The sequence below is a fragment of the Malus sylvestris genome, chromosome 9, assembly GCF_916048215.2.
Source record: "Malus sylvestris chromosome 9, drMalSylv7.2, whole genome shotgun sequence".
NCBI lineage: Eukaryota > Viridiplantae > Streptophyta > Magnoliopsida > Rosales > Rosaceae > Malus > Malus sylvestris.
The window spans coordinates 6,242,496-6,255,515 of record NC_062268.1 but is presented as its reverse complement, the minus strand read 5'-3'; the positions used below and the strand labels follow the sequence as shown (position 1 = coordinate 6,255,515).

General features: G+C 35.4%; 1 long non-coding RNA gene across 1 annotated transcript; it reads right to left on the bottom strand.

Moving 5' to 3' along the window:
* Positions 1–10,241: 10,241 nt before the first annotated feature.
* LOC126634637 (uncharacterized) lies at positions 10,242–12,647 on the bottom strand. The gene is made up of 4 exons (XR_007627405.1): positions 12,407–12,647; positions 12,107–12,317; positions 11,885–11,923; positions 10,242–10,586 (listed from the first exon to the last, which is right to left on the bottom strand). It is a non-coding gene; the product is annotated as an uncharacterized LOC126634637 (long non-coding RNA).
* Positions 12,648–13,020: the final 373 nt, after the last annotated feature.

Genomic DNA, 13,020 nt, shown 5'->3' with positions numbered 1-13,020 from the left:
TACAAGACTGTGAGACCAGATTATGGGAAGAACATATGGAAAGTCATCAACTGGAAGTGTGCCAGCGAAGTATATGAGAAAGAAAGCCCTTGGCTAAACAAGGTGGCGGCATTTGTAGCTGGTTGAGTTCATGAAAATTAAACGATGTACGCGACAATTGAGGACGCTTATTTAATCACAAATATATCCCATCAAATGTATGAAAACCAGATTAGTGTATGAGTTTATGTACTTATTTAATCACTTTTTTTAAGTTCCAGTATTTTGACGGTTTGATACAATAAGCCACATCATTATTTGAGCTTTTGTCTATTTTATTGAACAACTTTTGGATTGTTATTCTATTTGAAGTATGTTTTAGTTCGTTGATTGTGTTTGAGGTGCAACACCAATGTTGTGCAGCTTGTGCTAATGAATCCTAGCTATTTAGTTTAAAATGTAGTTTGTTGTACTAATTAGCATTTGAGATATGTTTAAATTAATATATAAATATTTTTTAAAAGTATATTTAATAATTAACCTTTATTTGTCAAATAATTAAATTAATAGCACATCCAACATTATGTTTTTTTGGTTATTTTACACAATCTCAGCTGTTTTATATAAATGTTTAGCAAATACTATGACAATATTTTCTTATTCTAAAACTATTTTTACAATGACAGTTTATCAAAAACTTTACTTCTATATTTCACAACTGCTTATTTTCACAATATGACAAAAATATTTTTTTTTTCAAAGCACAACAATACTAAACTAGGCTGTAGTGTACCATCTTGAGTTTAAGGCGATATTAAGAGTACTTTGTTCAACAGTAGTTATTTAATTCTCTATAATTCGTAGATTTAGTATGTTGTTGTAAAACAATGGGTATGTTTGCCCACATGTATATAGTAAAGGTTCACAAGTTAAATAGTGAACTTTTTGTTTGCTTTCATAATGTTTGCTCTACAAATAAAGCATTACAAGGAGATAAGTAGGGAGAGGTTCACGGGATAGAAAGGAAGGAAAAGAAAGAAAGAAAAGAAAGGAAGGAAGAGGAAGAGAGAAAAGAGAAGAAGAGGAGAGGAGATAATAGAGAGAGTTATCTTTGTACTCTTATTATTTTAGATTATAATGAAAGCATCATTGCTGCCCTGAGGACGTACTCCAGTCACACTGACTGTAGAGGAACTTCGTAAATTTTGTGTTTTGTTTAATTTATTCCACTGCACCCACCGTCGATTTTACAACATATGTAAGAATATCTTTGCTCTTTTGGCTATCCCATCGTGAATGGCTGGGATCAATCAGGCACAGTTGAAAGTGTTGTTTAGGGAGGCAGTATTTGATAATGAAGTTAAATTCACACTGTTGGAAAAAATCTTCAAGGGAAATACTTACTTAATTAATAAGTTAAAGAATTAACTAATAACCTTGAGAATATACAACATTTGTTACTTCTTCGAATTAACAAATTGATTCTTGCAACATATTTATTTAAAAGTATTGTTTATAAAAAATTTGAAAATAAAATTTAAACCTACAGTATAAAGATAGGGTTAACATGTCAATATTTTCGGCGCTTGTGGCAAAAGAACAACACTCATTGTTTCCAAACAATTCTATGTCGGCAGAGTTGAAAGTGTAAGAAAAAACGGTTTGGGTGCGGTTCCGGCCTTCTGAAACCAAACCAAAACCGAAATTGCATACCTTTATTAAATGTTAAATTCTAATTGGTTATTTCATTGAGTCTATACATTTAGTATGTGTTGAGCTCCTGCTGAGGGAATCTGTGCTGCTCGGACCCCATTAAAGTAGTGTGTGTTGAGCTCTTTCAACTACAAGCTCATTACTCTTGTGCTACTCCAGCATTCCTAGCAAATCAGGAGCAGTAGACGCCGCCGACTGCCGTTAGGAACCACTCACCGCCCACCAACACTGCTTCTGTTTGTTTCACTCCCACTCTCACTCTCAAGTGACCAATTTCTTGTTTCTTTAAAATTGGATAAATATAAGGAAAAGATGAAGTCTCAAAGTGAAGGATGAAACAATCAATCAAGGATGCGATCCCGATGCCATTCCCATTCCCAATTGTAAATGGAAAATGGGAAATGGAAGAAAAAGGGAGAATTGCAGTGTAGATCAAAGACAGGGAAAGACAAAAGCGAAAGGGAAGGCAAAGATCCAAGTGAAGTGATAGGGAAAGAGAGACGACTTAGACTGCCTACGAGTCTTTGAGTGAATATTGATCAAAGACGGTGATTACTTGTATCTAATTCAAGAAAGTTGAAATACAAAAACTTTTTTTTATTAAATTGGATGAATGTTGTATGAAGCTATGCTCGATTGAATTTTAATATTGTGTGCATGCTTGAACAATGCAGTAATAGAAGTGTATATCAAAAGAAAATGAAATGAGATACAACTAGGTAACCATAATAGCTTTTTCAAATAATGAAACCAAACCAAAACCATTTAAAACCAAATCGAACCGAACCAAATGGTTTGGTTTCATTTCGATTTTAGCCTTAAAACCGCACCGAACCAAACCGCAAAAACTTGCGGTTTTGGTTTTGGTTTCACTCAAAACTGCACCAAACCGAACCACGCCCACCCCTATTTACTTCATCACTTCTTCCATGAGTTTCACGTGGTATATATATAATTCCTTTCCCCAGACAAGTAGAGCTAGAAATGGTCTCTGAGATTGTCCACTATCCATGATTTTGTTAAAAGCTCTTTGGGCAATTTTCAAAGCTTCGTAACTCAATCGTTTATAATCAAATTCGACCCATAATATATCAAAATGAAGATAGGAAAGTGTAGAACAAGATTATACCTATTTGGAAGCCCAATGGTTGCCGGAGATGGCCGGAAAATAACCTAAAAGGTGACTGATCCACAGGAAAACTGGAAAATTCGCCGGAAACTAGATAAACTTTAAACGTTCATAACTTCTTCAATACTCAACAAAATCGAGTGATTCAAAAACGAAAGCATACTTCTCGATAGGACGAAGAGAATGGTACCTTTCTCGACAGCTAAACCACGACAAGTTAGACTACAATTATTATTTTTCCTGTTTAAACCCGTCCTAGCAACGATCACCTTCTTACTGCAAGGTGAGGCTCTGCCTTTCCCCTTGAATCCACTCCGGATCATGGAGCTCTCAACTCAGTTGTTTGGTGAGAGAGTTGTTAGTATTTCCTCGTCTAATTGTACCTCCTTATCTTATTATTAAAAAAGTTTCAAGTTCAAATCCCATTTCATGATAAAATTTACTACTTAAAATATAAATACATTTGACAACATTTCACTCTAATTAGGCGAGTGTCAGTAGGTACACACACAAAACACATGGTTGTTTAAAAAGACGGAAAGTTATTCTTCTGATTAACTTTATAGTTAAATCATAAAAAAAACTACAAAGACGGAAAGTTATTCTTCTAATCAACTTTATAGTTAAATCATAAAAAAAACTAAATAATACACAAAACACATGGTTGTTTTCCCCAGTGGCGAAGCCACGTGAGGGCGAGGAGTGGCGTCCGCCACTCCCCTCGCCGAAAAACACAGCCCCAGCGCAGGTTTAGCCCCTCCCCTCCCAGAAAACCCAACCCCTCCATGGCTGTTCTACCTCCGCCACTGTGGTGCACCACAGACCTGTCCTCAGTTCGAGTTCTTGCTTGGGAGGGTCCTAGGGTGTGCGTGTGTATAAGATTGTGGGTATGGATGTTGCTCACGGGTAGAGAGGGAGAGGGTGAGGGCGACTTGAGGGAGAGAGAGCTCGGGGAGCTTCGAAGAGCAGAAGAGGGAGTGAGGGGAGAAAGGAAGAGATATGAGAGAGGGAGTACGGGAGAAAGGGAAAGATATCAGGGGGTGGGCCCTTGGGCTCACCAATTAAGACCCAAAAACTATTTTTAATTAGGAATGGGGTGTGACATCACGTGTATGCTTGTTTGTATTAATACATTATGAACGACAACAGTTGTAACTTGTTTGTATTAATACATTACAAACGACACTTAAATTTTTTACTATATAAAAAGATTTTGTTGTCTACATATTTTTTGGAATTTTGTACGCTTTTAAATTTCGCCCCTCCACTTGAAAATTTCTGGCTTCGCCACTGGTTTTCCCACCCAAAGACGGAAAGTTATTCTTCTGATTAACTTTATAGTTAAATCATAAAAAAATCTAAATAATTATCTATATGATCTTACTTGGAAGACAAAGACTTGCACCAGCGTCCTGCCTTATCACCTTAAGGCCTCGCTTAGTACGAGGAATTAAACTGAAATGAATCAACACTATTTACAAAGTATGTTGAAAAAAGAAATAAAAACTAAGACCAACTTAAAAGTAGGAGAAGGATTACTCCACAAAGTAAGTATAATGTGTCTCATTATAAAATGACCATAAAAATCGATAGTGTGGACATGCCCTTCCCTGTATAACTTTGTTATCTTTTCATCCAGTCACAGGCTCACAGCAAACAAAGTACGTGTAGGATAAATACAAGGATAGTTAAAATGTGCCTTTCATGCACAGGTTGTGAACAGAAACGAGAAGTCAGGACAGTGCACGTGGCGATTAGCTTTTCTGAGGAATGACATTTGGATGAATGTCCAATCAGTCGTGTGTCATATTAGCTCCTGGTTTTTGGGAATCTTCTCAAATTTCCATGGTAGAAGTCGTTTGTTCAACTCTCCATCACCAAATGGTCAATAGACTCTCACAAATACCACTCGCCGATGCCCCTAGTTTTAGTTTTCTAATCCATTGCCTAGCCTGTGGGCGACTCATCAGGAAAGTTAAGCCTTGTTTGGCATGTCATATAAAATCATCGGATAATACTAATAATACGAAATATGTGTTTGATAAGTTCTGCATTAAATAAGCATCGAATTATTTAATCTGACCCCATCATTTTAATACCTCTCCCACCCGTTTAATTATCCTCTCCAAAACCTTGGTGGCGCGTTTACGTACCCCGTAATCGGAATCAAATGTGGAATTGAATTCCGATTACAGAGTACTCCAATTGTTTGGGTTAAAACTTAAACTTTGGGCTCAAAATGGAGTTGGCCCAAAAGGAGGAGAGAAACCCGAAGCCCAGCCGGAGCCCAGAAGGCAGAAAAGGCCTTTCCCGACTAGGTGCAGATCATTTGCACCACTTGCTCACCTGCCTAGGGACCAAGTGGTATAGACCAGCCAGCTAATCAGCCCAAAAGTACTTTACAGTGGCAATACAAGTAAATAGCTGATGAGTCATCACCCTTCAAGCTGCATCCGGACAAGATTATTGCTACAGGAGGCCAAGCTGAAGTGTCTATAAAAGAAGAAAGAGAAATCAGAGATAAAGACACTCAATCAAACAAACAAATACAAGCACAAACTCTGCTCAAAGCCAGCTTTGCCTTCAAACGAAGCTGTAGTCAGCCCAAGCCTTCATCTCTTTCGGGATAAACCCTTACCAAAAGCCTTTGTAATAGCTAATCGGATCCAAGAGCTGAGAGAGTCTTATAATAGTCATCTTATTTCCACTTCATCTTATTAGAAATAACTTGAATACAACTTGAAGTATACAACATATTGCTAGGCTAATGAATGAAAAGACAAAAACAAAGAGGGTCGGGCAAGGTTGATCGTCTTGCAACTTCCTATCTTTGTGGTTTATCAAGGGGTTTGAGAGCTTTTAGAAAGGGGGGGGAGGTAGGGAGATGAGTTTACAGAAAGAAATCGATACTACAGCAAGCTTAGGACAAGGTAGCAGAGCTATTACAAAGGCTTTTGGTAGGGGTTTATCCCGAAAGGGATGAAGGCTTGGGCTGACTACAGCTTCGTTTGAAGGAAAATCTAGCTTTGAGCAAAGTTTGTGCTTGTATTTGTTTGTTTAATTGAGTGTCTTTATCTCTGATTTCTCTTTCTTCTTTTATAGACACTTCAGTTTGGCCTCCTGTAGCAATAATCTTGCCCGGATGCAGCTTGAAGGGTGATGACTCATCAGCTATTTACTTGTACTGCCACTGTAAAGTACTTTTGAGTTGATTAGCTGGCTGGTCTATACCACTTGGTCCCTAGGCAGGTGAGCAAGTGGTGTAAATGATCTACACCTAGTTGGGAAAGGCCTTTTCTGCCTTTTGGGCTCCGGCTGGGCTTCGGGTTTCTCTCCTCCTTTTGGGCCAACTCCCTTTTGAGCCCAAAGTTTAAGTTTTAACCCAAACACCAGTGTTTACTAAATCTAGAGTCCCACAAAAATTTTGGAATTCAATTCCTTCTTTTGGAGGAATTGGACTCCTAAGATCTATAAGGTACTTTAATTCCGCCTGCTGTGGGGAATCCGGAATACAAATTTTCTACCACTTGTATCCTCACTTCGAATATCTGGGTTTGTGGCTTAATTGCTAATTGATTTTGTTGATGTGAGGGAATTAAATTCAAAATTGGGAGAGATTTCGCGTGGGTAAGGTGTAATGACTGCTAGGTTTTCAAGAATTTCTGATTTGGATTAAGGTCTCAATGGATTAGGGACCACAACGAGATACGAGGAAGCCAACTGTGGCGGTGCCACCGATTGGGTTTTATTTCCAGTTGACAACTTTGCTATGCATCTCCAACTGGCAGATGACAACTTTGTTTTTTAATTCTTGTTCTTTTTATTTTTCATTAATCATCGATTTTTCAATTAAAAAATAAAATTTTGAAATTCTCCTATCCGTTACAGTATAAATAATATTACTAATTTAGTCAATATTATCCGATGACTAATTATCATATCCGACTAAAATACTCAATATTATCCGAACTGCCAAACAAGACCTTAATATAATTATATTTGCCCTCGCGACTGGTGGCTGGTGGCTTGTAGGAATGACTCTACCTATATACAACAAGATGATACTATATGTACACTTCTTTTATCTTTGCATTCCCTTTTTAATTTTGGAAAATGCTAAGGAGATTTTTTTGAAATGGAACTCTCTTTATGGATTTGAGAATCTTAACGAAACATTCTTAGTACTGTTTACTTTTAAAGTTAAGGACATTTTTACCTTGAAAAGTCACTTTATGTACTATTCACCTACACCTTTATTTTATCCTTTTGATTAAAACTAAAGTTGTTAAAGACTTTTCGTTAGTTTTTCTTATAGATTCTCTGTCACCTCACGCTAATGTTGATTCTCACGCCAATGTTTTAACCTAAAATTATATGACTTTTGAATTAAAAGATAGTCATTTTACTTTTTCTTTATAGAATCATATTCGTCCATTTTCTTCACTACAAATAAATGTCTCAATAGTTTAGGAGTTCTCTAATTTTTTATACAGACGGGTGATATCTTTGAAAAATTTACAAAAAAAGGAACTAGAAGAAAGTGTGTCAAAGGTGTGTCATCCGGTCTGACCATATATGTATATATTTGTTGCTAAGGTACTATATAATCTTATTATTCATTTCTCAATTTTATTTTACTTTCTTTTTGGCCTTAGCATTGATCTATTATTTCGTCTAGAATAATGATTGCTACCCTGGTTAGCAAGAGTTACTACATAAAGAAACATTTGGAATACAAAAACTTCTGTTTTATATAATTAGGTAGAAAAAAATACTTTTATGTTACGTGACTAGATGAGTAGCAATGTAGCATACATTTTCTATTAAAATAAGAATACTCGGCTTATAAGCTTGGGTTCCCATAAATTGAGTTCAATATAAATGTTTAACTGTTGAGTATATATAATCATGTCTTATGAATTTGATTTCAATAAATTATTGGATTGCAATTAACGAACTCACGTCACTACAACAGCGTGCTAGAGAAATTAAACCAACCCATTTTAATTTTTATATAATTAAGCTCTTCATTTAAATGAATAAAATCTTTGATGTCTCACTCGTACATTACTAATATAACCCTCTAATTGAAATTGAACAGAAATAAAAATAATAGGTAATTTAGTAATTTCATAAACACAAATTTTACTGCTTTTTTTATGAACCTCACAGTCAAGTTATGATAACATGCCATGTTTGGAAATTAAATTTCTCGCCACATTCCTCTCTTCTCTTCCCTCTCATTCTATCTCTCTATTTTCTTCTTCCATTGTCAATGTCACAGATCCGGGTCGGGTTTGGGTGGGATGGGTCTCATAGGACGGGGAACAAGATCATGAGTGGTTCAAGGGGGGGGGGGGGGGGGTGGTGGATCTAATTATGGAGGTTCGGTCGTAGAGGGTGGGCTAGGGCTAGGTAGGTCGTGGAGGGGTGTGCGTGTGTGAGCGTTGGATGAGGCCACCGCTTAGATGGGTTTCACTGGCCACCATTTGACATAGGTGACGGGGGTGGAGTGGTGGTATTGTGGTTTCCTTTTTTTTTTTTTTTAGTTTTTTTTTTTTTTTGTAAGCTCATTAGGGATTTTATAAATTAAAGAATAAATAGATGCTCATAATCCAGTGAATTGAGTGACAAAAATTAAAAATTGGCACAGACATCAAGCTTAAAAAATATGAGTGTGACAGTAGATTTAATGGAAATAGGAAAGAAGGCTTTTCGCAGTGAGGCCACAAAGGATTTTCACACTCGCATTGCTTTAGGTTGTACATATTATCAGAAGAAGGGGACATGGGAGTTAGGTTGTACATATTATCAGATAGTTACTTCTTCCACCAATTTGACGTGGTATTGCACGGTATTGGTATTGGTATTGGTATTGGTATTAGTACTATCACTGACATTACAATCTTGCACTGACATTGATATTGAAATCTTATTGGCACATATATTGGAATCTTTTCCTTGCACCAATAAACTTTCGTAGGGAAATTGGCATCGGAAGTTAGCATAACAAAGCTTGCATCCATATCTATCCATTAGTATTAAGTTTTCATTTTCTTGCCTATTAGGGTTAGATTAATTTTCTATATATATGACTTTGTAACTCCATAGAAAAACAAGTCGCTCACAATGTAGTCTCTAAGTGTAGCCATCTCGCCATTCGGCAATACAGTTTCTTTGTTTTTCTGTTAATGTACTAACATAATTGGTAATCTATTTGTTTGTATGTTTGTTATGTGTACTATGATATTCTACTAATGCATGTGCCCTTCATTGGATTTATTTGTCGCCTCACTTACAATTAATGAACCATTATCACCTGAATATCATAACTGGAACCGTTCATTCTCTTTATCATCATCTAAAGATCATATGTAATAAAAAAAATCATTCAATTTTGGAGATTGTTTAGCCATCAATACATGTTAAACTAATGAACGGTTTATGTATATGAATGACTGAAAGATCTCCAAATAGATTATTTTTATTTTTATTTTTATTTTTTTTGTAGATCTGATCTTTAGATGAAGATAAAGAGATTGAACAGTTCTAAAGATAAAGAGATTGAACAGTTCCAATTATGTTGTTCGGGTTGTAAAGTTCATTAATCGTAAGTGAGGGAACAAGTAAGTCTTCTCGTGGGGGATACAAGCAATATCCTTTTTTTGAAAATTCCCCCTGAAATTTGACTTCAATCCGACTTTATCCCTGAAACAAAAATAACACCACTTTGCACTCTGAAAATTAAGGTTTGCTTTATCGAACTGTATTAAAACAAATTGACGGATTTAATAAATAAATTACAGAGTGTCTATTTATTTGTTACAGTTGATTGACTAAACAACCTTAATTTTAATTTAAAAAAAAAAACCTTTGCATATTGATCTATAATAATAAACGATTTCGATCGTAAGAACAAAATTTTATGAATCAGCAACTAAGTGATTGAGAAAGAACACCTCAATTTTGAGGATCTAAACTCCTCTCTTTAATTTTTTGAAGTTCGGTGAAGGTAAGCATGTTTTGTATTTTTATATGTTTTTGTAGTTCTAGATCTTGTAAAGAGAGAAAATATGAGAATACAAGTGGACAAAAAAAATGACATCCAGCACACCAGAGGTGAGATTACACTTTCCCTTTCATTTCTTCTTCTCTTTTTCGATTAAAATAATGAGATTACAAAAGATGATTTATACACATTATTTTTAGCATGTCACTAATTTCTTTTTATTGTTGGTCACTAGAAATTAAATGAGTGTCTGTTTATTATTCTACTTACACTCATGATAGCGCCAAAGCTCAATAGGCCATTTTCTTACGGGAAATTATATATATAACCTCTTTTTATATTCAACTTAAACTTTAAAAGTTAATTATCTTTTTTACCCTAGTACATAATTACCAACAAGTACAAGATGAATTTAACAATACAACTAAAATTTATCAATAAACCCAAACAAACACCAAAACGCAAACAAATCTACAACAACAACAATGGGAGATGCCATAGTGCTGAGGTCAAACAAATCAAATGACATGCAGAAGAGGATTCTATGGCTCGTTCCCTTGTCTCCTCATGGACTTGTACTAGTATATTTCCTATGACATATCGGGCGGAACAACCATGAATCGTTGAAGTTAAAAATGCCGAGGGCTTGGAAATCTTGGGGCAGTTGGAGCTTTGAAGAGAATAATTATCTCTTTGATCCAACTCACCATCACAAACATATATGATATATCCTCCTACCTTTATTTTCATCCATGCCTGCATGCGGTAAATCAAATTAAAAGATATGAAATTATTCATCCAACAAAATACATTCTAAAGATAAATATTCATCCCTAAAAATAGTCAGTTAAATCTTGTACTTAATTGATAGATAGTCACAACCAGAGAGAGGACTTCAACTTAAACCAAAGTGGGAAGAAAAATAAGAATAAAGAAACAATAGCATTTAGAATTTAGATTCAGACCATTTGAAACAAACAAAAAATCCTTAAACTAGTGCAACAAGCTCTTTTGCAATATGATTGCAAGGACGATCATATTGTTTGGATTAAGAATTTGTATACTTTTTCGTAGTCCTAACTTGAAATGGACTTCTCTTTGCAAATTTTGGGTTTTTATGTCTAAATGAGTGTACGGATAAATCTACAAATTGAATTGGGTTTGTGAGGGTAATTTAGGTAGTAAATATAGGTTTAAAGAGATATTGATAGTTTAATTAAAGTTAATATGGATGAAAAGTGTAAGTTGGGTGTAGAAAGATGTTATATGGGTTCATATAAAATTTTCATTTTCTTACTTGCAGTGGTATTTGTTCTAATTTCTCAAGTTTGCCTTTAGTAGCTAGTAGTCCTGAATTTTTATCCATTATTATTTTTTCTAATTTTATCATAATTTTTTATTTTTTTCTACTGCTAAATAGTTCTGACTATTTCTCATCTCGCATTTTTTGTGAGAAGGCAAGTTTAATTGCAATGAATTTATGACTTCTAAACCGGCACCAACTCAGTCAATCAAATTGCATGACTTTTAAACCGGCACTGTTGAACAACAAAGGAAAAGTGCATATGTTGACAAATGAACAAAGACAAAAGAAGTCCACAATACAACTTTGACAAAGACAAGGAAAGGAAAATTTTCCAATCTTTGAATAAACAGCTGAAAGAAGGTTCAAAGTCTTCTTTGTCACTTGAAGATGGGACAAAGATTTTTATTGTGTCAAAAATTTTCATCTGCTTTTCTGCCACGTGAAGACGAAAAAAAAAGGGTTCAAAGCCTTTATATTAAACACTTGTCATCCCAAATTTACAGAAGAGGAAAAACCCACTGTCAAAATTCCTAAATTAGTATGGAAATTCACTCACAATGACAACCTTTACATTAAACACCAAGAAGACTTGGTAGACAAATCCAAACTACAAAAAGATTGTTGGGAAAAGGCATCACTTTGTACAAGTGTTAATGAGAAAGAATGAAAAGTATCGAAGGCAACACACAAATAGGAACAAAAAAGAAATGAGTGCGTTACTACAAATTTCAGGGAGAGCAATTCTCACATTTGGAGCCATGAATCAACAATTGTCTTCAACAAGGTACTGCGAAATAGTTTGTTCAACAGCCATGTCAAAAACCAAGTCAAAGTGGTACTGAAAGCTACTAATAATAAAGGAAAAGTAAAAAAAAATTTACTACAGAGACTACCAACATCAAGTCAGGCTTATCATCTACCATTAAAATAAGAAGAAGAAGGGTTTTTACAACCCAATCAAGTTCATTACCTGAAGGACACAACAACCAAGTTGAAGAGATGCCGTTGCCCGGGATGCCTGCATGAAAGAATTGATAAATTCTAATACATAAACAAAACCGGAACATAAAGAAAACAAAAATGGGTAACTTGCTTGATTTCTCCCCCTCTTTGTTTTGAGTCTCCAATCCACAAAGGAAGCACACAAAAAATAAGGCAGCAGAAGAAAAGGCTCTCGTGACCTATATAAAAGAAAAAAACCTCTGCGATTTAGGAGGAAAAGAGGATAAATTAGAGCAATTCAAAAGAGTTTGAACTCCACCAATCTTACCCATTGTTCATTTGAATTTCAACGGTCTTATAAAAAGAAAAACCAAAAGGAATTTTAAAAGAAAAAAGAAACGTTGCGAAATCAACGCAACCCCAAGTATTGCGAAACTGCCTTTTGCTTCTGGTAGAAGAACACTGTGTGTTAGAGCCAAGGAAAAAGAGGATTCTTTTGAAACCATCTCGCAAGGGAGTCTGTGTGGTAGAAGAACACTGTGTATTGCGAAACCATCTCGCAAGGGGTGAATAAAGGTACCGTTTGGTACGCAAACGGGACGGAACGGGACGGGACGGGACGGGACAAAGATTTCGTGTCATGTTTGGTACTAGCAAGATGGAACAGAACGGAACAGGATTAAATGACTAACTTACCCATTTTATTTGACTCTCCCTCTTTCTCCCGTTTCTCTGCTTTCTCTTCTTCCATCCGTTTCGTGTTCTTCGCATGCCCAGATTGATCCCATTAAAAATCAATCTCAGTAAATCAAACCCATACTTTCTCTTCATTTCATTTTCTTTCTCTTCAATTCAAACCCATATTTCTCTTTTTTTTTAATTTCTTTCTCTTCAAACCAGACACAGAAAAATCCCAAATTATTATTTTAGGGAAAAACTAAT